The sequence below is a fragment of the Oncorhynchus tshawytscha genome, unplaced genomic scaffold (assembly GCF_018296145.1).
Source record: "Oncorhynchus tshawytscha isolate Ot180627B unplaced genomic scaffold, Otsh_v2.0 Un_contig_37_pilon_pilon, whole genome shotgun sequence".
Taxonomy (NCBI): domain Eukaryota; kingdom Metazoa; phylum Chordata; class Actinopteri; order Salmoniformes; family Salmonidae; genus Oncorhynchus; species Oncorhynchus tshawytscha.
In genome coordinates this window covers 1,108,860-1,130,483 of record NW_024609825.1, presented here as the reverse complement: position 1 = coordinate 1,130,483, position 21,624 = coordinate 1,108,860, and positions in this window count along the sequence as shown.

Genomic DNA, 21,624 nt, shown 5'->3' with positions numbered 1-21,624 from the left:
CCTCTTTGATTGCCCAAGACATGTATGATGACATTACTGTGTCTGCTACTATTATTGCCCTGAATACAATATGAGGACTTGACTGTTTTATAGCAGCGGACTTTGCCTTTGAACATCAGTCCTGTCTGGAGGAACAGCGATGGCCCTGTGATGGGCCTGATCACTGGGAGACAGGAGGAGTGTGATGGCTAGTGCCTGGCCTGTCACCTCTCAAACCCACACCACTAATTGTTGTCAAGCATCGCCACGATCCTGCCGGGCACATTCAACCAACCTAATAGAAAAAGGGCACAGCTTTTCGCCTCTCATTCAGAAGGGGGTCTTTTTAACCTTGCTACCACCCATCTTCAGTGGCACTTCCAAACCCCCCACCCACCTACCCACCCAAGCACCACAGTGACATGAAAGGGCCACATGCACCGGCTGCCTGTGTGCCATTGACAGTTTAATGAAATATTTATTTAAGATATCAAAAAACATATATTCCTCCTCAGCACTGGTTACCGAGAACATTGGCTTCTGAAGCACCTCTCTGCTGCCACCGGAGCCTGGCCCTCCAGTGAGTCAATTAGGAGGGCTTATAAATGTCTGCTGCGGCTCCTCTGCTGCCTTTCTTTAAGGCTCTGCCCGGGCCCCGGCCCTCATTCTTCATCTCGCGCTCTCTTCATCCGCTTGCTAGATGGTGAAAACATGAAAACAGAGAAGGCCACAGCTCTTTAACCTGGACATGAAACCAAAGTCGAGATTCGCATTTGGAGGTTTTCAGCCATCGATTCTGCAGAAAAGACATAGCCAGATCTCCAGCAGGACTCCCATGCTCTGTAAACTAGATAGGTGCCTTGATTATCTAGCCTCTCATAAAAAAAATTGCTTGCCTTATTTGTCCCACAGGACTGATCACATTTTTACTGACTATGATAATATTTGAGTTGGCATTAGGGTTTATGTGCTTCCAATGATTTTGGCTTGCATCAACAAAGCTGTCTAAAGGATGCATGAGCTTTTCAAATAAATTCATATTTCCATAATTGTATTTTATGTTTGTTGCCCAGTGTTGGCTTGGTGACCATTTTTATTGCATTTTTTTCCCTCTCCAATTTTGAAACAAATCTGGAAAGTATGATTAATATCTCTGAAGTTATATTTCATTTAGTTTTTCTTCTGTTCTACATGGAAACATGTTGCGGTTAACCACATTATCTAGCAGAATGCCGACTGGAGGGGATGTCAGTGTAACTTGATGTGTTGTTCCAATGGGAGAGTATTGGATTTCCAAAGAAGCCTAATACGGGGCTCTGCACATCTGCCAAAAAAATCATGCTTTTTCTTTCTTGCTAATTTTTCAGCAGCTGCCTTCTTGGAAACCCATCCTTGTCCACTAGTCTAACAACGAGAGTGGCATCTTCTACCCACTGACTTGCCTAAGACCAGAACATACTGTAGCTGAACACACAGAATGTTCTACTAAAGACTGTAGGGGCCTATAGTCAGAGTCGCCAGAGGATATATTGGTTGACTTTGCTGCCATCTAACAGTGGGTTGGCTGAGGACATTGCAGGTGACAGAGACGGGGTATGATGGATCCACAGTTAGCCTCATTAGATCAGAACTAATATTGGTCATGGAAAGTTGGATATGGGCTCTACGGAGCATCACTGTAGTAATTGCACCAGCACACTGCCAGAGGGATTTTGTAACAGCTCCCCTCATATGGAAGGCCCTCTCAGTAAGATAATATCAGCTAAGGTAATATATGACTGAGGTGTGGAGAGAGTTGGACAGTGGAAGAGGCTGAGTGCTGTGTGCCAAACCTGACCATCAGCGTGACATCATCAAGATCCACAGTGTAATTACCCAGTTCTTTCATTAGAAGGAAGATACACTGAACGCCTCTAGTTTAATCTGCTGGACTTTACTCTCAACATCTTGACTTTCATGCAAAGAGCAGGGGGATAACGGCTTCATAGGCCTCCCTGAAGGGCTGGCGTCGGGATGGAGAACCAGGGAGACGAGGGGTACGTGTGGGTGGAGGAGGTGGGGTAGTAGCTCCTTGAGGTGGTGGAGAACACCTCAGATCCCTCAGCCAGTCGCCTCTCCATGATATCCTCCTCACGGAGGAGTGTGGAGGACCAGTGTGTCTCTGTGACACTTCATCTCTCTGCCTCCAGAACCTAGGGCAGCCCCCTGTAGTGCTGCTGTGACGAGGGCCCTCTCTGTCGAGCCAGAGTCAAACAAGCTGCACCCCTTATGCTCTCTCCAACATGGTTGGAATGTTTTCCTGTTAGTTTAAGTCTTGTCTCAACTAATTAATATTTTTGCTTATAGCGGTTGCAGCTCCCATGGGAGCCCCCTTAATTAATCATTTATAAATCTACACAGCCTCATAGTTTATTAGTCTCTGCCTTTGGCACTGGCTGGCTGCATTGGGAAACCGCAAATGATTAGTTACAGGAATGAAAGCTTTTTTTCTCCTCTCCCTCCCTTGTTTCCAACTGATTAGGGCCTCACACAAAGAGGCATTTCCATGGCCCGGCGCTGCACTTTAATTCATTTTAAGCGCCTGACACATTGTTCAATCCCTCCCCTCTGCTGCTACACTGCCCACTCTCTGTGCCCATGTTTTGACTCAGCCGGGACGCCATGGTCAGAACAAAGAGGCTGGTAACAGGGACGTGAGAGGGAAATCATAACCACTGAATGAGAGCACTTGACCCTCCCTGGGACCCGGGTCGGGGCTACGGACAGAAGGTGATTTCTGTCCATCCCGTCGGGGCCATGTTGGAGCTACGGGGGTGAAATCCATCCACGATTAATTCCGCCGGGCTGAGGACTGCAAGCCGTGACACACAGTGCTAAAGCTGTCTGGCTTTTATTGGAAAAGAGGCAGTATTTCCATCAGTTTAGCAAAAAAATAATTAATTGAATCAACTGGAAGAAACGCGGGAGGTTTTCATAATGTCTTAGCGCTCTCAGAGAAGGACGCCTTGTGCAACAGGGTTCCTCCATCCAATTATACCGCCACTGGCTCCCACACACCGACCTCACACTGTTCTCCATTCCATCTTATCACTGCGTTTTCCCTTCTCTTATCATCAAAGAGGCTGCACTTCACTATGGAGCTGTAAATTAAAGCCAGCAATAAGTCTGTCTTCCTAAAGAGATAGACTAATGAAGTTATGAGGGACACACTGTGCAGCTTTGGATTGTGTGCCAAATGGTGCCTTACTTAATTTTAAACACCGTAGCCCAATCACATTTCCACTGCGGCCAGGTAACTTGGATGTGTTGAGAGAGTGGGTGCTGCTGGGAGTCATGTGATCAAAGTTGACAGACGAGGACAGAAGCATCTTCAGGCCCTCTATAGCTGTAGACCTGAGACAACATTAAGCAGAGTGCCTCATTGCATTCTGCCTGACTATGGCCCCCATACCCATACAAATGTCAGGACCCTGGCTCAACAGAATTTCAGCTGGCACTGCAGCACACCTCCCTAACAGATAACACTGACAGAATAGTATAATCATAACAGAGGAACAACATGGAGAGAGAGAGAGAGAGAGAGAGAGGGAGAGAGAGAAGGCAAGATAATTCGACTGCATTCATCTGAGCCTGGGACGAGAGTGTTGTGCAAACATGAACGTAGCTCGTATTGTCTGCACAACAAGAACCAATCGCTTTTATTGAAATGAGTCTCAATTTCCCCTTTTTCTAATACCGAGGGGTCGATTACAGATTCACAAGAGACACAATGAATCAGGGGGGAGGAAGAGGCGGAGGGGGACAGGGACCGGTTTTAGCTGCCTTGGGCTCTGTCTTCATTACCTTCTTCTTCCTCATACCGCTCCATTGGTTACTGTGGAAACAACATACAGATGGGTCTGGTCCTTACATAACCATCACCCTATTCCCTATATAGTCCTATATACAGTTGAAGTCGGAAGTTTACATACACCTGAGCCAAATACATTTAAACTCAGTTTTTCACAATTCCTGACATTTAATCCTAGTAAAGATTCCATGTCTTAGGTCAGTTAGGATCACCACTTTATTTTAAGAATGTGAAATGTCAGAACAGTAGTAGAGCGAATGATTTATTTCAGCTTTTATTTCTTTCATCACAGAGCCAGTGGGTCAGAAATGTACATACACTCAATTAGTATTTGGTAGCATTGTCATTCAATTGTTTAACTTGGGTCAAACGTTTTGGGTAGCCTTCCACAAGCTTCCCACAATAAGTTGGGTGAATTTTGGCCCATTCCTCCTGACAGAGCTGGTGTAACTGAGTCAGGTTTGTAAGGCCTCCTTGCCCGCACATGCTTTTTCAGATCTTCTCACAAATTGTCTGTAGGATTGAGGTCAGGGCTTTGTGATGGCCACTCCAATACCTTGACTTTGTTGTCCTTATGCCATTTTGACACAACTTTGGAAGTATGCTTGGGGTCATTGTCCATTTGGAAGACCCATTTGCGAACTTCCTGACTGATGTCTTGAGATGTTGCTTCAATAATTCCACATAATTTTCCTGCCTCACGATGCAATCTATTTTGTGAAGTGCCCCAGTCCCTCCTGCAGCAAAGCACCCCCACAACATGATGCTGCCACCCCCGTGCGTCCTGGTTGGGATGGTGTTCTTCGACTTGCAAGCCTCCCCCTTTTTCCTCCAAACATAATGATGGTCATTATGAACAAACAGTTCCATTTTTGTTTCATCAGACCAGAGGACATTTATCCAAAAAGTACGATCTTCGTCCCCATGTGCAGTTGCAAACCGTAGTCTGGCTTTTTTTTATAGTGATTTTGGAGCAGTGGTTTCTTCCTTGCTGAGCGGCCTTTCAGGTTATGTCAATATAGGACTCGTTTTACTGTGGATATAGATACTTTTGGACCTGTTTCCTCCAGCATCTTCACAAGGTCCTTTGCTGTTGTTCTGGGATTGATTTCCACTTTTCGCACCAAAGTACATTAATCTCTAGGAGACAGAACGTGTCTCCTTCCTGAGCAGGATGATGACTGCGTGGTCCCATGGTGTTTATACTTGCGTACTATTGTTTGTACAGATGAACCTGGTACCCTCAGGCGTTTGGAAATTGCTCCCAAGGATGAACTCAAAGGCACTGAGTTTGAAGGTAGTCCTTGAAATACATCCACAGGTACACCTCCAATTGACTCAAATGATGTCAATTAGTCTATCAGAAGCTTCTAAAGCCATGACATAATTTTATGGAATTTTCCAAGCTGTTTAAAGGCCCAGTCAACTTAGTGTATGTAAAGTTCTATCTCACTGGAATTGTGATACAGTTAATTATAAGTGAAATAACCTGTCAGTAAGCAATTGTTGGAAACATGACTTCTGTCATGCACAAAGTAGATGTCTTAACCGACTTGCCAAAACTATAGTTTGTTAACAAGAAATTTGTGGAGTGGTTGAAAAACAAGTTTTAATGACTCCAACCTAAGTGTATGTAAACTTCCGACTTCAGCTGTATATATAGTCCTATGGGCCCTGGTCAAAGGGAGTGCAACTGTATAGAGAATAAGGTACCATTTGGGGCTCTGCCCTAGTTTCTTCAATGTCTCTTTGTCATGACACAGGACATGTACAGGAAATAGTGCATGTTTGAAAATGGTCCAAATGGAGGAAATGTATAACTTTATAGGGTTTTGAATTTGGACTTTTCTTTGTAGAATTCTCTGTGTGCTAACATGTTGTGTGTGAGGGGACACGGCCTCATAGCTAGCAGTACCACATAGTGAGTGTTGGCTGGTGATTTGGGTGTTATGTGTGTATTCACACCCAGGGTTTGTCAGATTGTTGAGACGACCAGAGCAGTAACCTGATCCTCTCTGGTGAGTTTCCAAACACCAACATCTCCCTCACACTGTTTTCCCTGGCAGCCCACAGACAATATAATACCCACCACCACTCCATAAATCTCACTCTACTTCTCAGGTCATAAAGACTGGTGAGAGCTCGGATTAGATTTGAATTTTACTCTGGCCATTGTTGTGGGTTAAACATTTTTAAGTAACTTAGAAATATGATGTTGTTTCCAGCTGGAATATATAAGACCCATCCCTGGGGGATTTTAAAAAATGTCTGTATTGTTTTAATTAGATTGTATTTCTCATAATTGAACTACACAGACATCAGACCTCAGCACACAGCTATAGTAAGTAAAAAAGGAACATCCACTGAAGTTCTCTTCCGTTTCCCTTTCTCTGTATTTCTCACTCTCTACACTCTACACCTTACTCTGTACACCTTTCTCTCTCTCTCCCTCGGTCTCTCTCTCTCCCTCGGTCTCTCCCTCCCTCCCTCATCTCTCTTTCTCTCTCTCTCTCTCCCTCCTCTCTCTTTCTCTCTCTCCCTCCTCTCTCTTTCTCTCTCTCTCTCTCTCTCTCCCTCCTCTCTCTTTCTCTCTCTCTCCCCTCCCTCCCTCCTCTTTCTTTCTCTCTCCCTCCCTCCCTCCTCTCTCTTTCTCTCTCCCTCCCTCCCTCCTCTTTCTTTCTCCCTCCCTCCTCTCTCTTTCTCTCCCCCTCCTCTCTCTTTCTCTCTCCCTCCCTCCCTCCTCTCTCTTTCTCTCTGCCTCCATCCTCTCTCTTTCTCTCTCTCTCCCTCCTCTCTTTCTCTCTCTCTCCCTCCCTCCTCTCTTTCTCTCTCCCTCCCTCCCTCGTCTCTCTTTCTTTCTTTCTTTCCATCTCTCTGTCTCTTTGTTGAACATCTAAATTAAAACAAGTGAAATATTTTATTATATCTATTTTATGAACAGCCCTGGAAAGTACAGGGAGGCTTGTTGCACTTGATTTGTTTGTGCAATAATGAAACCGCTATCACTCAGTGAGCTATTTGTTTGGGAAATTGCTGCACAGCAAACCTGCCGCATTAGAGGCCATAATGTGTTTTGGAGAGATATACTGTATGTGTGTGTTGTCACACTGAGATTGCATGTTAGAACACAGATAGCTTGAGCACTGCACAGAAAATAAAACAAAGAAAATAGCTGTAAATAAAATTACAATTTGATAGTCATGTGATGGTTGTTCTGTAACAATGTCAGATTGCTGAAACCCATGTTATAGGTACAGTGTATCATCTCTTATATCAGTTATATTGTGCGTCTCTGATATGTAATTAAAGTGTTAGCTGGTCATTTCAAACCCTGTTGAAGGCTGGACTTCCTGTGTTGTCTCATTATTTTTCCTCCATCATTTCTCTGTCTCATATACCCACCTTGTCACCTCATATTCTCTGAGGTAGTTTACAGGCCCTGCCATCTCTCTCATTGAACAGGGAGGAAACAAAAGATTGTGTTTATGAATGTGGAATTGATGGATTCATCTTCTGTGGACGAGCTGATTTTTCAGGTGGATTGAGTCTATCACAGGGATGCATTGTGATGGAGGCTAGTGCGGAGGTCTGGGAGAGCTAGGGAGGTGAACAGAGACAGTGACTAGTGGTGAGGGCTGGGGAGGTGAACAGAGACAGTGGCTATGGGAGGGCTGGGGAGGTGAACAGAGACAGTGGCTATGGGAGGGCTGGGGAGGTGAACAGAGAGGATGGCTAGTCGGGAGGGCTGGGGAGGTGAACAGAGACAGTGGCTATCGGAGGGATGGGGAGGTGAACAGAGAGGATGGCTAGTCCGGAGGGCTGGGGAGGTGAACAGAGAGGATGGCTAGTCGGGAGGGCTGGGGAGGTGAACAGAGACAGTGGCTATGGGAGGGCTGGGGAGGTGAACAGAGAGGATGGCTAGTCGGGAGGGCTGGGGAGGTGAACAGAGAGGATGGCTAGTCGGGAGGGCTGGGGAGGTGAACAGAGACAGTGGCTATGGGAGGGCTGGGGAGGTGAACGGTGAACAGAGACAGTGGCTATGGGAGGGCTGGGGAGGTGAACAGAGAGGATGGCTAGTGGAGAGGGCTGGGAGGTGAATAGAGTGGCTAGTGGGAAGGGCTGGGAGGTGAATAGAGTGGCTAGTGGGAAGGTCTGGGAGGTGAACAGAGTGGCTAGTGGGGAAGGCTGTGGAGGTGAACAGAGACAGTGGCTAGGGGAGGGCTACGGAGGAGAACATAGAGGGTGGCTAGGGAGGGCTGGGAGGTGAATAGAGTGGCTAGTGGGAAGGGCTGGGAGGTGAATAGAGTGGCTAGTGGGAAGGGCTGGGAGGTGAACAGAGTGGCTAGTGGGGAAGGCTGTGGAGGTGAACAGAGACAGTGGCTAGGGGAGGGCTACAGAGGAGAACATAGAGGGTGGCTAGAGGAGGGCTACGGAGGAGAACATAGAGGGTGGCTAGGGGAGGGCTACGGATGAGAACATAGAGGGTGGCTAGGGAGGGCTGGGAGGTCAAAAGAGACTATTCTGAGGGGGAAAGGGTGGGATGCAACTCAATATTGGGAAAGTGTTCCTAACGTTTGATTTACTCAGTGTATAGCCTCTGTAGGCAGGCCGTAGGACACCTACAGTGACACATTTAGGTAGCAATAGATCACTTTCACGTAACAGAGTACACCACCGTATGTGGACCCCCAAAACACAATTTTCTCTATTACTGAAATAGGAGGTGACTATAAGGGATAGGTGCTGCTGTATGGTGTGGTGATTGTGACGGAGACGAGATACACTTTTGAAGGCTGGATTTGTGACAGGAGGTCTGGAGCTCCATTCCTTATCCGTTCTAATAGAATCCTGATTGTTCCACTCAGAGATGAGTGTCAGGCTGATGAAGTGATCAGGATTCAGGCCTCTTCAGGTACACCGGCTACTTCCTCTAGCCCAGCTCATAAGGGAGACATAGCCCTGAGTTTTCCTTAGTGACACTTTGGGTCTCTGCCAAGGAAAGGACCTGGGCGTCTCAGAGTAGGAATGCTGATCTAGGGACAGTTTTGCCTTTTAGATTATAATGAATAAGATTATATGGACAGGGGGGACCTCATCCCAGATCAGCACTCCTGCTTTTAAATGCAGGAGTGTCTGTGTATGGAATGATTGATGGAGCTCAGCCTGGCTACAGTAGGAGTATGATTTTAAGAATACACTTGAATCATCTCCATGCTCATATTGAAATTCTTGCAAGGCATATTTCCCCATATCACAATATATTTTATTTTGACATCATTGTTAATGTTTTTGTCTGACATTCCTGCTAAAAGACTGAACATATCTAATGTACTGCATTTTGGCACATATCCTATACTGTCTATTGTCGCGAGCACATCAGATCCTCATACAGCATCAACAACAGCCTTTGATGTTGTATAACATTGGCTGTGGGATATTGGATGTGGAATGGACATTGTCTTGCTCTGAAGAGAAGCCATCTCCCTTTGTTATTGGAATTATTGTCACAAATGAATATTTCCCGACTCCACCTCCATCTCACTATAATTCAAACGTTATATCATGATGAAAAATGAATCAATACTTGAGATACTAAATTATGCATTTCTTAAGGATATTGGACCATTTGGAACTGAGAGCCACTGCATGTAAAACAGGGTCTTTCTATACATGATTCAACAGTGTTGTGGACCTATCACGGGCTGTTACTGGAAAACCAGGCCATTTGGAAAATGGGTTCTATTAGTGACCTTGGTTGAAAGAATCACACATTATCTCCATCTGAACCAATGTATATTCCCATCACAAGGACAAAGAGAAATGTGTTGGTCATATTCCCTAACAAAGCCATCCTCCCAGACACGGCTTGCATGCAGACAAATAGTATGATGTCACCGAATATGAGTAAGAGCAGCAAATCCCCCGTGACGCTAGAGAGAGTCTGGTCACCTTGTAAAAGACAATCGCCTGGGCTTCATATTGAATAAAATGCATCATAAAATGACTTGGCAGATCGTCCACTTAGTAAGAACCAGGAAAGCCCCAACTTTAAAGCTGTTTACCCACCTGACTATGTAACGCGGCGATTTGGCCACTATGTCCAGATTGAACTGGAAAATGATTTGCTAATCTGTTTAGTTATTTGGAGTAATTGGGTCTGGTGCCGGTGAGATGGATTTCCTTGACTGTTGAAAGTGTCTGCTAGTAGTCCTTTCCCAGCTCCTTGGTATAATTACTCTGACAGAGCTGTGGCCACAGGGCCTACGAGGAGGGCTGCTTTTTAAACTGTACATTATGAAGGATTAGCATTTATGAATTTTAAATCAGGACTGTGGTAGGAGACACTAAAGCTGCTTAGTGATTGCAAACGGCAGCGTCTGAGCAGGCGGCTTTGCTGTACACCCTCTACCTTCCAGTCAGTGTGTGTGTGTGTGTGTGTGTGTGTGTGTGTGTGTGTGTGTGTGTGTGTGTGTGTGTGTGTGTGTGTGTGTGTGTGTGTGTGTGTGTGTGTGTGTGTGTGTGTGTGTGTGTGCGTGTGTGTGTGTGTGCGTGTGTGTGTGTTTGCAAGTGCGTATGTGTGTGTGTGTGTGTGTGTGTGTGTTAGATGTGTATTAATACGCTCTACCTCATAGACACAAAGTGTTCACTGGACTCCCAGCATCAGCGTTAAACGAATAAGGAGCTGACATGTTAATATCAGGCCCATCAGAGATACTGTATGTGCTAGAGGATGTGTGTGAGGGGATGTGTGTGAGGGGATGTGACATGTGTTAGCCAGCTACTGGGTGACTCTCCCTCCCTCTAAGGCTGGGGCTCTGCCTGCCTCTCACTGGAGTGTCATACCATACAGAATATCAAATGAGAGATTATGTTAATGTGGGAGTTGATCCATGCTAAATTATGCATAATGAATTGATGTGACACAAAGTCATCAATTAGACGGATATCAACATTAAAAAGTGTGACGCAGCGCAATATTCTATTTTTATATGAAGAATGAGTCAAATGATTTAGACATTAAAAGTCCTGGGATGTGGTCTGTATGGTGCTGCCTGCCTTCACCTGGTTTTTCCACCCTGTGTCAGAAACAACTTTCTTTGTCTTAAATATACAGTGCTCACACTGTTCAGTGGAGGTGCGAGCCCATGACTGACATGCTGCGTTATCAGAGGTTGTGTGTGGGATGGGTACGGGACACGGACTGAGGCCTGCCAGTCTCATATCACACCTCCAGAGCTGTCTGTAGTGGGATCAGTGGGATTTACTGTGTCAGTGTGGTGTTGTGTGTTAGTTAGTTCCCCCTACTGCATGTAGCAGCTATGCAAGCCCTGTGACTCATGAGCTGACTGGATGATTCCAGCCAAAGTAACATGAATTGATTCCATCTGTTTTTTTAAAGGAGGGCCGTAGCACTGAACAGCAGAGTCCTTCCCTAGGAGACAGAAGACAGACAGCAGAACGGCATACAGACGAAAGTGAGCCCAGTATTTCAGGATGACCTCTGTCTTGATAGATTGTTGATTGTTCATCGTCGTTGATTGTTCATCAACGCGTTATGCTGTCCTCCACCCAACGTTGTTGGACTTCTGTTTTCTAGAACCTTATGTTCTCCATGGCCATGAGGATAATTCTATATCGCAAGAAAATCATGATAAAGGAGACGTGTGAGGAAGAAAAACTTAAATGGAATCCTCCCTGACGTTCTCACACACAGACCCAGCAAAAGTAGAGGGGGACGTTTATGATAGTAGTCTTATGAAACCTCTAGTGTTGGTTTGGCAGGCCTGGCCCTCCTAAGGCTCCTTTCCTACACTCTGAAGCATAAATGGACACATCTTATTGATTTTCTTTCAAGCTGGATTGCATTGATTTCTGTGAATATGGCAGACAAATCCAGCTGGCTGAGTCTCCACTGGGACAGTGTGGTGCTGGGGAGGGGAGCACAGACTCAGCCTCACACAGCAGGGAGGCAGGCCTCATTACACCAAACAGGGAACTAACTGCCTGCTGTCCACCCCCCCACCCCCACCACCACCATCCTAGTCCTTATCCCCAAATTAAACAGAGAGCTTTTTCAGGTATTTATCAATACCAGCCACTGGTAGCCGGATCAATCAGTGTGAATGTTTTTTATAGATAATGAGGCCCAGGCTGATGGACTTATGAAAATTGATCGGCATCTTAACCATTTTGATGTAGGCTTTAAGCAAAGACGATTACTTTCCCTCAGCGGGGCAGTAGTGACAGTGGCTGGGGTAATATGGGACGGGGGCAGGAGGAGGGGTGCGTGGTGCGCCCCAGGTGGGTTCTTTAGCCAACTGAAGGGTACCTCACTAAGAATAAACAACTGTCTCAGTGCTAAGAGGTTTTATCTTCCTTTGCCATTAATCAACCCCTTAAACAGGACACCTCCTCACACTCGTTCAGCACACAGCACAGAGCAGAGTACCCTGAGACCAGCAACACCACTCACTACTACTACAGAGGACACTTCCTAGGACAGGCCCATACCTCTCTCTCTGTGCTTCCTCTATCCTGTCCCAAGGTTTAGCTAAACTAGATTCATTGTGCTCCTGTAGCTGCTGAATGGTACCTAAGCAACCCAAATGTTCTCTCTCCTTGCCTCCATATTTCTATCAGAGGGCGTCATGTCAAGCTGCGTGAGGAGCTATTCCATCTGGAATTATTAGCCGGAGACACACAACGCAATCTAATTCCATACCACAGTATTCAATCACCATGAATCCAATGTTGCAGGTGTAGTAAAGAAGACATGGGATGGAGGTTTTTCAAATGAATTAATGCTCTGAGATGCATTTCTGTACCTGATTTAATACATTAATGAAATATCATATGTGCTCCACTTACATATTCATCCATCCAAGAGCTGTGAGTAAACAATCCAGGGTTGAATTCAGAAGATTGTTTATGTGTGGGAGACATGCCAACATAAAGGGACAATATAATGAGATTTTACTTCATCTTTTTTATCCTGGGTAGGGGTGGGATTGGATTATAGGGGGACTTATTTGTATGAGGTATTGAGCACCTCAAAATAAATTCTCACCTATTCAATTTGAAATCAGACCTAGGTGCTGTGGATAATCCTTTTTAACACAGTATGAACTGAAGGTCCAAGCCCACACATTTGAAATAAATATACTATTCCCCCTCAAAACAATTGATATATACTCTGCCAGGAGCATTCCAGTGCATATTCTTTGTGAAGATATTTACCTCAGAATGTGCTTGATTATTTTCCAAGAGCATAAACAGATCCATCCATATTCATTAGGAATTTGTGGCCGGCTCACAATCCTCATGTCACACAAAGTCTTAGCCAAAGCGTCTTTCCCAACAGCACATTTTTATCTGGATCAGGATTCCTGATTTTGTTTTGAATTCCTCTCCCTTTCAGATGTCAGTCCCTGTCATAGTAGAGTCTCCTGATGGTTGTGGTTACATGGTGGCTCCACATTCAGGGATCATTTCAAGGCTTATTTCTGATGGAAACATTGAGACTTAAGCCTGGCAGAAGGACATGGTTTAGTGTGAAGATGAGAGGTGGGTGGTGGTGGCGATGGCAGTGACGGTGATGGCTGTGGTGGTTGTGGTGGCGATGGCAGTGACGGTGATGGCTGTGATGGTTGTGGTGGCAGTGTTGGTGGTGGTGATGGCTGTGGTGGTTGTGGTGGCGGTGTTGGTGGTGGTGATAGCTGTGGTGGTTGTGGTGGTTGTGGTGGCGGTGTTGGTGGTGGTGATGGCAGTGACGGTGATGGCTGTGGTGGTGGTGGTGGCGGTGTTGGTGGTGGTGGTGGTGATGGCAGTGACGGTGATGGCTGTGGTGGTTGTGGTGCCGGTGTTGGTGGTGGTGATGGCAGTGACGGTGATGGCTGTGGTGCTGGTGGTGGTGGTGGTGGTGATTGCTGTGGTGTTAGTGTTGGTGGTGGCGATGGCAGTGACGGTGATGGCTGTGGTGCTGGTGGTGGTAGTGATGGTGGTGATTGCTGTGGTGTTAGTGTTGGCGGTGGTGATGGCAGTGATGGCTGTGGTGTTGGTGGTGGTGATGGCTGTTGTGTTGGTGGTGGTGTTGGTGATGGTGGTGTTACTGTTGCTGTTGGTGTTGGTGATGGTGGTGTTGCTGTTGATGATGGTGTTGGTGTTGGTGATGGCTGTGGTGTTGGTGGTGGTGATGGCTGTTGTGTTGGTGGTGGTGTTGGTGATGGTGGTGTTGCTGTTGCTGTTGGTGGTGGTGGTGATGGTGGTGTTGCTGTTGATGATGGTGTTGGTGTTGGTGGTGGTGATGGCTGTGGTGGTGTTGGTGGTGGTGGTGTTGGTTGTGGTGGTGGCGGATGGCGAGAAGTACTAATGTGAGAAGTGATAGAACTGGGAGGAGGAGGAGGGAGGGTGATGTAACCCCCACATGAACCCATGGTAGATGTAAGCTAGTGAAACCCTCTCCCCCTTTCATGATAGTGTGTGCATTTACAGGGTGGGTCTGGATTGGGTCCGGTCCAGGGTTCCATAAGCTTGCTCTGCCAAGAGTGTCAGTCAGTTGGTGCTATGCAGAATCAATCTCACACAGGACCTGATGACAACAGCTCAACCTGTATGTTATAACCCCGTAGTCTATAGAATCCACTGCTTAACTTTGTACTAACTTTTACCAAAGCAGTGTTCACACATGTTTGGGTCCAACTCTAATTCTTTTACCTTCCTCTGGCTTTAGCTTCCGTGCCAGACCTTTGTACATTATGCAGTGTGTTGAATTTTTTTAAAGAACCTCACAACTCCCATTATTTGTCCAGAAAGAAAAGACCTGTAAACACAGGAGGGAGGATGTTGTCCAGGGGTTTAAACATCACAGCACCTTACCTCATTAATTCTTCATCCACAACATGCAGGCCTAAAGGTAATTACAGGTCCTCCCCAAACAATACTTCCTGCTTCTCTCTCTCTCTCTCTCTCTCTCTCTCTCTCTCTCTCTCTCTCTCTCTCTCTCTCTCTCTCTCTCTTTCTCTCTCTCTCTCTCTCTCTCTCTCTCTCTCTAATGTGTCGCTATACTTTCTCCCTCTGTTGCGCCTGCCATGTAGCTCAGTGTAATTTCAGCACACGTCTGTTGATTAATCACTGGACACGTGGGGTCACGTGACTGGCCAGCAACTGTAGGCTCAAAGCTAGCTCATGGTCCCTTGTCAATAAACCTGGTCTGTCTACACAGTGCTGAGGCTAGTAGAAACCTAGTCTGTGTACACAGTGCTGAAGCTAGTAGAAACATGGTCTGTGTACACAGTGCAGAGGTGAGTAGTAACCTAGTCTGTGTACACAGTGCTGAGGCTAGTAGAAACCTGGTCTGTGTACACAGTGCTGAGGCTAGTAGAAACCTAGTCTGTGTACACAGTGCTGAGGCTAGTAGAAACCTAGTCTGTGTACACAGTGCTGAAGCTAGTAGAAACATGGTCTGTGTACACAGTGCAGAGGTGAGTAGTAACCTAGTCTGTGTACACAGTGCTGAGGCTAGTATAAACCTGGTCTGTGTACACAGTGCTGAGGCTAGTAGAAACCTAGTCTGTGTACACAGTGCTGAAGCTAGTAGAAACCTTGTCTGTCTACACAGTGCAGAGGCGAGTAGTAACCTAGTCTGTGTACACAGTGCTGAAGCTAGTAGAAACCTGGTCTGTGTATACAGTGCTGAGGCTAGTAGAAACCTGGTCTGTGTACACAGTGCTGAGGCTAGTAGAAACCTTGTCTGTGTACACAGTGCTGAGGCGAGTAGGGAGAGCATGTCCACATTACCAGCAAACACAACAGCAGAGAGGGACAGACAGGAAAACACAGAGAGACAGGGAGAGATGGAGAGAGATGTAGGGAGAGAGAAGGAGGAAGAGAGGAAGGTCAGCGCGTCAGATAGGACACTACAGCTGCTATCCTCTAGGGCCTTCTTCTGACACCTTGTTCCATCTCACAGTGTGAAGTGGCCAACAAGAGAGAAAAGTTACTGGGGTTGTAATAGGTGACCTTTCTATGAAGCGGAACACGTGCATTTTATACCAGAGTGTAAACAGCTGAGCTACATAACAATTAAGGTAACCTTTCTGTTTGAATAAGAGGCCATTTCTCAGAGAACTGAAATTACATGAATGATAAATGATTTTTGTTCTACACTGGAGGGATGGAGAGAAATGGAATAGGGAAGAAGAGGGGGAGGGAGAGAAGGAAAGGCTGGTCTCACTTGTAAATCCCAGTTATAATGCCTCGTTAAAAAGATTTGGGAAAGCGAAACAGAAGCAGACAAGCTCTCTCTTTTCTTAAAGGTAGACAGGTCTCAGTGGAATTCATTAATGTGAGTCCCAGTGGTGGTCTTACTCCTACAGTACAATCGCCTGGGTTAGCACCAATCCTGAAATTACATCTAATTGGACAATTACTCAAACTCAGAAACCTCCTGCATTAAGGCAACGAGGCCCCTAATAAACACCTTGTCTTCTCAATAAAAACAAGGAAGTCATTTACCTGACCCAAGAGGCACAATTTTGAAATGTATTTTCAAAATAATTGCATGTGCTGTGAATGAGAATATTAAAAAGGTAGCTACAGTAGCTTTGCAGGGAAGAGTAATGCAGGTCTAGCTACCTCGGGCCTCACACTGCAGCCTCCTCTCTCTCTGGGGGAAGAGCTCATTTGTTCCACAGATAAGAGCATTGCACACGCAGTACTGTAATATTATTGCTGTCGTGTCATAATGAAATAATTTTGTCTGCCTTTCAACCCCCCCACCCACTATTCCCTCTGCCCCGGCCTACCCCACACATTGGACAGAACCTATTCCCTCTGCCCCGGCCTACCCCACACATTGGACAGAACCTATTCCCTCTGCCCCGGCCTACCCCACACATTGGACAGAACCTATTCCCTCTGCCCCTGCCTACCCCACACATTGGACAGAACCTATTCCCTCTGCCCCGGCCTACCCCACACATTGGACAGAACCTATTCCCTCTGCCCCTGCCTACCCCACACATTGGACAGAACCTATTCCCTCTGCCCCGGCCTACACCACACATTGGACAGAACCTATTCCCTCTGCCCGACCTACCCCACACATTGGACAGAACCTATTCCCTCTGCCCCGGCCTACCCCACACATTGGACAGAACCTATTCCCTCTGCCCCGGCCTACCCCACACATTGGACAGAACCTATTCCCTCTGCCCCTGCCTACCCCACACATTGGACAGAACCTATTCCCTCTGCCCCTGCCTACCCCACACATTGGACAGAACCTATTCCCTCTGCCCCTGCCTACCCCACACATTGGACAGAACCTATTCCCTCTGCCCCTGCCTACCCCACACATTGGACAGAACCTATTCCCTCTGCCCCGGCCTACCCCACACATTGGACAGAACCTATTCCCTCTGCCCCTGCCTACCCCACACATTGGACAGAACCTATTCCCTCTGCCCCTGCCTACCCCACACATTGGACAGAACCTATTCCCTCTGCCCCTGCCTACCCCACACATTGGACAGAACCTATTCCCTCTGCCCCTGCCTACCCCACACATTGGACAGAACCTATTCCCTCTGCCCCTGCCTACCCCACACATTGGACAGAACCTATTCCCTCTGCCCCTGCCTACCCCACACATTGGACAGAACCTATTCACTCTGCCCCTGCCTACCCCACACATTGGACAGAACCTATTCCCTCTGCCCCTGCCTACCCCACACATTGGACAGAACCTATTCCCTCTGCCTGCCCCCCTCACACATTGGACAGAACCTATTCCCTCTGCCCCGGCCTACCCCACACATTGGACAGAACCTATTCCCTCTGCCCCTGCCTACCCCACACATTGGACAGAACCTATTCCCTCTGCCCCTGCCTACCCCACACATTGGACAGAACCTATTCCCTCTGCCCCTGCCTACCCCACACATTGGACAGAACCTATTCCCTCTGCCCCTGCCTACCCCACACATTGGACAGAACCTATTCCCTCTGCCCCTGCCTACCCCACACATTGGACAGAACCTATTCCCTCTGCCCCTGCCTACCCCACACATTGGACAGAACCTATTCCCTCTGCCCCTGCCTACCCCACACATTGGACCGAACCTATTCCCTCTGCCCCTGCCTACCCCACACATTGGACAGAACCTATTCCCTCTGCCCCTGCCTACCCCACACATTGGACAGAACCTATTCCCTCTGCCCCGGCCTACCCCACACATTGGACAGAACCTATTCCCTCTGCCCCTGCCTACCCCACACATTGGACAGAACCTATTCCCTCTGCCCCTGCCTACCCCACACATTGGACAGAACCTATTCCCTATTCCCTCTGCCCCTGCCTACCCCACACATTGGACAGAACCTATTCCCTCTGCCCCTGCCTACCCCACACATTGGACAGAACCTATTCCCTCTGCCCCGGCCTACCCCACACATTGGACAGAACCTATTCCCTCTGCCCCGGCCTACCCCACACATTGGACAGAACCTATTCCCTCTGCCCCTGCCTACCCCACACATTGGACAGAACCTATTCCCTCTGCCCCTGCCTACCCCACACATTGGACAGAACCTATTCCCTCTGCCCCTGCCTACCCCACACATTGGACAGAACCTATTCCCTCTGCCCCGGCCTACCCCACACATTGGACAGAACCTATTCCCTCTGCCCCTGCCTACCCCACACATTGGACAGAACCTATTCCCTCTGCCCCTGCCTACCCCACACATTGGACAGAACCTATTCCCTCTGCCCCTGCCTACCCCACACATTGGACAGAACCTATTCCCTCTGCCCCTGCCTACCCCACACATTGAACAGAACCTATTCCCTCTGCCCCTGCCTACCCCACACATTGGACAGAACCTATTCCCTCTGCCCCGGCCTACCCCACACATTGGACAGAACCTATTCCCTCTGCCCCTGCCTACCCCACACATTGGACAGAACCTATTCCCTCTGCCCCTGCCTACCCCACACATTGGACAGAACCTATTCCCTCTGCCCCTGCCTACCCCACACATTGGACAGAACCTATTCCCTCTGCCCCTGCCTACCCCACACATTGGACAGAACCTATTCCCTCTGCCCCTGCCTACCCCACACATTGGACAGAACCTATTCCCTCTGCCCCTGCCTACCCCACACATTGGACAGAACCTATTCACTCTGCCCCTGCCTACCCCACACATTGGACAGAACCTATTCCCTCTGCCCCTGCCTACCCCACACATTGGACAGAACCTATTCCCTCTGCCCCTGCCTACCCCACACATTGGACAGAACCTATTCCCTCTGCCCCTGCCTACCCCACACATTGGACAGAACCTATTCCCTCTGCCCCTGCCTACCCCACACATTGGACAGAACCTATTCCCTATTCCCTCTGCCCCTGCCTACCCCACACATTGGACAGAACCTATTCCCTCTGCCCCTGCCTACCCCACACATTGGACAGAACCTATTCCCTATTCCCTCTGCCCCTGCCTACCCCACACATTGGACAGAACCTATTCCCTCTGCCCCTGCCTACCCCACACATTGGACAGATCCTATTCCCTCTGCCCCGGCCTACCCCACACATTGGACAGAACCTATTCCCTCTGCCCCGGCCTACCCCACACATTGGACAGAACCTATTCCCTCTGCCCCTGCCTACCCCACACATTGGACAGAACCTATTCCCTCTGCCCCGGCCTACCCCACACATTGGACAGAACCTATTCCCTCTGCCCCGGCCTACCCCACACATTGGACAGAACCTATTCCCTCTGCCCCCGCCTACCCCACACATTGGACAGAACCTATTCCCTCTGCCCCTGCCTACCCCACACATTGGACAGAACCTATTCCCTATTCCCTCTGCCCCTGCCTACCCCACACATTGGACAGAACGTATTCCCTCTGCCCCTGCCTACCCCACACATTGGACAGAACCTATTCCCTCTGCCCCTGCCTACCCCACACATTGGACAGAACCTATTCCCTCTGCCCCTGCCTACCCCACACATTGGACAGAACCTATTCCCTCTGCCCCTGCCTACCCCACACATTGGACAGAACCTATTCCCTCTGCCCCGGCCTACCCCACACATTGGACAGAACCTATTCCCTCTGCCCCGGCCTACCCCACACATTGGACAGAACCTATTCCCTCTGCCCCTGCCTACCCCACACATTGGACAGAACCTATTCCCTCTGCCCCTGCCTACCCCACACATTGGACAGAACCTATTCCCTCTGCCCCTGCCTACCCCACACATTGGACAGAACCTATTCCCTCTGCCCCTGCCTACCCCACACATTGGACAGAACCTATTCCCTCTGCCCCGGCCTACCCCACACATTGGACAGAACCTATTCCCTCTGCCCCGGCCTACCCCACACATTGGACAGAACCTATTCCCTCTGCCCCTGCCTACCCCACACATTGGACAGAACCTATTCCCTCTGCCCCGGCCTACCCCACACATTGGACAGAACCTATTCCCTCTGCCCCGGCCTACCCCGCACATTGGACAGAACCTATTCCCTCTGCCCCGGCCTACCCCACACATTGGACAGAACCTATTCCCTCTGCCCCGGCCTACCCCACACATTGGACAGAACCTATTCCCTCTGCCCCTGCCTACCCCACACATTGGACAGAACCTATTCCCTCTGCCCCTGCCTACCCCACACATTGGACAGAACCTATTCCCTCTGCCCCGGCCTACCCCACACATTGGACAGAACCTATTCCCTCTGCCCCTGCCTACCCCACACATTGGACAGAACCTATTCCCTCTGCCCCGGCCTACCCCACACATTGGACAGAACCTATTCCCTCTGCCCCTGCCTACCCCACACATTGGACAGAACCTATTCCCTCTGCCCCTGCCTACCCCACACATTGGACAGAACCTATTCCCTCTGCCCCTGCCTACCCCACACATTGGACAGAACCTATTCCCTCTGCCCCTGCCTACCCCACACATTGGACAGAACCTATTCCCTCTGCCCCTGCCTACCCCACACATTGGACAGAACCTATTCCCTCTGCCCCTGCCTACCCCACACATTGGACAGAACCTAATCCCTCTGCCCCGGCCTACCCCACACATTGGACAGAACCTATTCCCTCTGCCCCTGCCTACCCCACACATTGGACAGAACCTATTCCCTCTGCCCCTGCCTACCCCACACATTGGACAGAACCTATTCCCTCTGCCCCTGCCTACCCCACACATTGGACAGAACCTATTCCCTCTGCCCCTGCCTACCCCACACATTGGACAGAACCTATTCCCTCTGCCCCTGCCTACCCCACACATTGGACAGAACCTATTCCCTCTGCCCCTGCCTACCCCACACATTGGACAGAACCTATTCCCTCTGCCCCTGCCTACCCCACACATTGGACAGAACCTATTGCCTCCTCATGTATGAAGCATTAATTAAATATTGCCGGTGGAAAGTATATATTTTGTTCATTTCCCCCACAGCGGCTGCAGCAGCAACATTGTGTCCATTAGATTGGATAGCAATTGTGTAATATAGAGTTTGTTTCATGGTTCTCTAACTGATTATCACCTCTCTATGACTGTCAGACTTTAGAGGCTAATCAGATCATCTTCTATATAAAACGAAGTCTCCTCCACATCAGAGGGGGGTCCTTGACACAGACAGGAAATAGGGCCAGAACACTATGACCCTCTGTCACTGTTCCAGTCATGAACCCTTCACCCACCCTTCACTCAGCCTACACCCACCCTTCACTCAGCCTCCACCCACCCTT